This window comes from Xyrauchen texanus, chromosome 38 (genome assembly GCF_025860055.1).
Source record: "Xyrauchen texanus isolate HMW12.3.18 chromosome 38, RBS_HiC_50CHRs, whole genome shotgun sequence".
Lineage (NCBI taxonomy): Eukaryota > Metazoa > Chordata > Actinopteri > Cypriniformes > Catostomidae > Xyrauchen > Xyrauchen texanus.
Genome location: NC_068313.1, coordinates 28,326,375 through 28,331,800, shown reverse-complemented (window position 1 = coordinate 28,331,800; position 5,426 = coordinate 28,326,375).

The following is a 5,426-nucleotide window of genomic DNA, read 5'->3' as shown; positions in this document are numbered from 1 at the left end:
GGGCTTTTATAGCTCAGTTCACTGCATCAGCAAGAGAGACTTGCAAATTGTCAGTGAGACGCCTGCACCAGCCTCTCCTGTTCACCAGTGTCTCTGTGATCTCATCTCCTAACACCGAAGAAGCAAAGTACGAGTATACAGTTTATCAAACAATGAGCTGAGGCGGCAATGTAGTAGAATGCCTGACAAATGAAAAATAATCTTGGGTAGCTATTTTAGTATAAATCAGGAGTGTTTTTGAATTTTCAAATTGTTAGTTTGGTAATAATTCTTCATTTGCATTAAATGTTTTATACTTCATGGTTTATTCCTCAAATAGATTCTAATGCAAATCAAATACAAAGCATCTGATAAAGAACTTTTATCCAGATTCATGTGTCTGCGCTAGGCTCATTCTTGCGGACATAATGTTCAAAAAGATGGTGGTATCTATGACAACTTGGGAATCACTGGCTCCATCTTGTGGAAAGTTACTGGAATCAAATTAACTTAAAAACTTGAACTCATTTCTAAGTTAAATCGTTTTTACTTTATACTGGAAAGCAATCAGAGTCAATGAGCACTTCGAGCCAAAGCGGGCGACTGTGGCTCAGGTGGTGGAGCGGTTTGGTTGCTAATCGTAGGGTTGGCAGGTCGATTCCCGGCTTGGGCAAGACACTGAACCCCAAGTTACTCCCAATGGCAGGCTAGCGCCTTGCGTGGCAGCTCTGCCGCTACCGTCATTGGTATATGAGTGTTAATGGCTGAATAGGACACAGAATAAAGTGCTTTGTTAACCTCTAAGGATAAAAAATGCGCCTCATCTCAAAACTTGTTAAAAAGATCCAATATTTTTTTTTTTTTTTGTCTATTCAACATTTGACATTGATATAAGTAAGCATAATTTTTATTTTTTAAGCTGTTTCCAACTAAAAGTAAGGTTTTGAGTTAAGGTACTTTACATTATAGATTCGCTAATAATAATATTTAAACATTTCTAGCAAGCGCCCTCTAGTGGCGGTTTTGTAATTAGTGACGTCATGACTACACGTTCTGAATGAGAGCCCATGTGGCGTCGAACTCTGTCCCCCCCCCCCAGATCTGTGTGGGGGTAGCAGTATCTGACAGAAACGTTCTCCTCTGTCAGAACGCGTCTCCCATGCACAAACCTAAGCCTAACCCTTCCCTTCCCTATTCTAACCATAACCAACTCTTCACCCAAACAAGTGTCATTCAAGTGTGACGCATGAAGCAAATCCTGCTGTAGCGCTTTAAATGTTGCATTTGTTGACACGTGACACGACTCGCGAGTGAGAAGACGCGCTGCTTCCAGTCTGCTCGCTGCACACGCAGTAAAACGTCCTCTCACAAGAGAAGCAAAACATCAATGGGAATCACTGGTCATGCTGCGGGAAGAGGAGTTATATATTGTTCCTTCATTTTGACACTTTTTTCTATTTCTGCATTTCAGGGCTAAAGATTCAGAAGAGCCAGATGTTGTAGACACCAGCTGCCTGTTAACAGCGGTCAGAGAACTCACAGATGCTGCAATTTATTACAATCTGGTCAGAAATTCTGTTCTTGAAAGTGAAGTCATCACCCACCTGCTCAAACTTTTAGATGCATTTCTTTTTATGTATATAGACTGATCTATGCGTTGGATCTGAGTGACCCAAAAGAGCTTTAAAGACAGGTGGCTTTATAAGGTTTTAACGCTGAAGGATTTGCAACACTAATGCAGCAGTTGACAATTTGTCCTGTCCCGGTCAAATGTGTTGATTTAAAAATATATAATTTCAGTGTTGTACCCACTGATCTATATATATCAGTGGTTGTACCTCATCTTTTAGTTACAATTCTTTTTATATGATTGTCTTTTATATATATATATATATATATATATATATATATATATATATATATATATATATATATATATATATATATATATATATATATATATATATATATATATATATATATATATATATATATATATATAAAATATGATTACTGTATGCTGTTTGCTTTATTATTATTATTATTATTATTATTATTATTATTATAATGTTTAAGTTGCAACATTTTCACATTTAAGTTAAGAAAATAATAAATATAGTAAAATAAAAAAGTGGTGGCTCAGTTGTTGAGGCTCAGGGTTACTGACCAGAAGGTCAGAGGTTCAAGCCCCAGCACCACCAAGATGCCACTGTTGGGCCCTTGAGGAAGGCCCTTAACTCCAGGTTGCTCCAGGGGGATTGTCCCTGTAATAACTGCACTGTAAGTCGCTTTGGATAAAAGTGTCTGCCAAATGCATAAATGTAAATGTAAAAAACAAGGCAATCAGTTGCCAAAAAATATTTAAGTAACACTACTAGCACAGCTTGAAGGTGCAGTGTGTAAGATTCAGAAACCCTTGTTATTAATGACACCTGTGGTCTTTAAGTGAACTGCAGCCAGCTAACTGTTGTTCGTGCTCGCGCTCGTGCACACACTACTTAGGGACACGAGCATTGGCCAAAACAATGACAATGACATAACCTACAAAGAGACTGAAAGTGATTCGCTGACAGATGAGGCAGCATAATTAAAATTACACTGTTATGATTGTTTTACTACAAATTTTGAGACTGCATATTATATTTGACTCTCCAGTGCTGGAACAGGGCTAAAACAAAGTGTGGATATTGGTCTGAATATGCAAGGCTGTAGATTGAAGTAATAATTTTTCTTTGCATGATACAGTGACTGCATTTATACATTAGCCTTTGTCTGTGATAGCTAGCTGGCCAGCTTTATAGCTGTTAGCTAAATTTGGTGGACGATGACAGTAGCTGTTTATAAAATAGACTGTATATTATAAATATGTTGACATAATTCAGTATTGATGTGATTCCATACTGTCATTTTGATAAATCGATGTGCTATTTTTTAATAATAATACAAAAAGTTACGTTACACTAATGAATGGGTATTTTTGCATTATCTTGAACAATGTCTAGCATTCATTTCATGTATTATTGTAGTTTATTTGCTGAACAATTACAGATTAACATTGACATTAACCTGACTTTTAGTATAAAGAGAAGATCATTGCAATTATTTGGAAGAAATGCCCTGCCGATGTTCACTCTAGTTTTCACTCAACCACGATCACGTTTCCACTTAGCCAGAAGGGATTCAGTAGATAAATGTTATTTTTATTTTTTTTGGCTTATTCAGAGTTTGGTGTTGTCTAGGTGTTGAGCTGGGACCCGGACGTTTGCTGGATTACATGACAAATTTTACATATTGCACCTTTAAGTTAACATGGCTTAAAAAAATAAGTTCATGCAAAGCATATGCATGATTTAAAAAACATCTATATTTTTAAGGTATATAAATTAATTAAGTTTACATTAAACTTTTGAGTTGTGGTTAATTTAAATAAACAAATTAGCAATTGCATACTGTATATATGATTGGACAAAAAAATTGTATTTTAATTTATAGTTCCTGAGAAAAACAAGCGATACATAAACTTACGATTTTTGAACTTACTTAAACTTTACGATTTTTAAACATAACGGCAATCAGTTTCCTCAAATTTCTTTCAATTAGTAGAGCTTTTCAGTGTATGTTTCAAAAACTTCACATTGAACATATGCAGGAGTGGTGGTGGCGTAGTGGGCTAAAGCACATAACTGTTAATCAGAAAGCTTCAACATTCATCCCCCCATTGTGACAATTTCTTGACAATTAAGATTTGTGGGATAAATTTGGGCATTTGAGTTTAGGTTCTGAGTTTAGGTTCTAAATAGCTTTAGTGTACAACACATGGTTAAAATGGAAAAACTTTCAATTTTGTCGACTATGTCAGCATTTTCAGAATAGTGTGAAAACAGAACGTATTCTTTAATGAACACCATTATTAGAAAATTAAAGACTTAAAACTCTTGATGAATGGATCAATTAAAATAGTATGTTTTTTAGTGTGTCTGACAGAGTTGACAGAAATGACAGAAATAAACAAGTTATGATTATCAAGTAAATGTACATTTTCAGAAAAAAAAAAACATTTTTATAAAAACCTGTTCCTTTACATGGCTTGTAAGATGAGAACTTTGTCTACAAATATATCCATTTTAAATTAATTTAGTATTGAAAAATAAAAACTTAAATATGTTTTGTCCCTTTTTCTCAAGAATCTCTGAATAAATATCCCAGAAACAGTTTCCTCAAGTTAAAGTGCACATATGACATGAAGGCACATCTGGAGACAGCTCCAACACTCTTTTCCCACACTTTCCCTCTCTCCCCATTGTTTTGTGATTTTACAGCTTTTGGACAGCAACACAAGTTGTGCTGCAGTGTTACGTGAACTGCTGGCAAGCTGAGAGACACTGATAGTAAATATCTGAACATGAACATATTCCCCTGAATGTGCAGACACTTTGTCATGCAGTCTGTTGTCATGCGCTGTGAAAGGAAAGCTCAGGAAGAAAAAAGGGGGGAGATAAAGTCTGTCTATCTATCTGTCTGACTAGACAACTCCAGTCAATTCGATTTGGTGATACTAATGGCAAAGAAATTACACTTTTTCTTTAAATATTTTTAACACTAGGGGATATCCAACGTACCCAACTTTAATGCAACAAGGTTTTGCACCATATGTGCGTTTTCTTTATATTCTCAAATAGAGCACACTTTCCTCTACCATCTGTATGTCAAAGAAGCAGGGAGCAACACATTTCCACGGCGCTAAAGTCTGGAAAACTATCTGCTGATAATTTATTCCCTGTTAAATTGAAAACAGCATGGTGTGTCCCCAGATAAAGGAACAGCTGTGAAGTCAATTAATTAAAGAACAAGATCAACCACTGTGTGTTGCTATGGCAACAGAGGACAAATAACAAGAGATAATGTGAGTAAAATATTCTATGATTGCTGTTATATTAATCAGCCAGTGTTATTGAATGAAGCTCTAGATTGGAAATATGACACACTGTAAAAAAAATCCTGTAAAAAAAAAAAAAAACAACAGTATACTACTGGCAGATGTGGTTGCCAGTATTATACTGTAAAAATACGGTTTGTTACCGTTCTTGAAATTAACAGCAAGTTTCTGTTTTTGACAGCTACAATATACAACTGCAATTTAGCTGCATATTGCTATTAAATTACTTACTGTCTACTGTTGTTGAAATTAACAGCGATGTTCACAGCATGCACTGCGGCATGAAGAATTTACTTAGATTTTTTACTATTTGCTGGTTTATTTTGATGTTGTTTTTGTTGCAGTCTAAGATATTTGTATTTTAAATGTTCAGCTTTTACTTTATGTAAAAGTATGTTTGTTAATTGTCACCATTGTTGCGTTTTGTATGCCGAGAGTTGATATCTGTATGTGTCTTGTTAAGAACTTGTTATTCTGCAAGTTCATCAAAGACATCAAACATTCAGTTTGC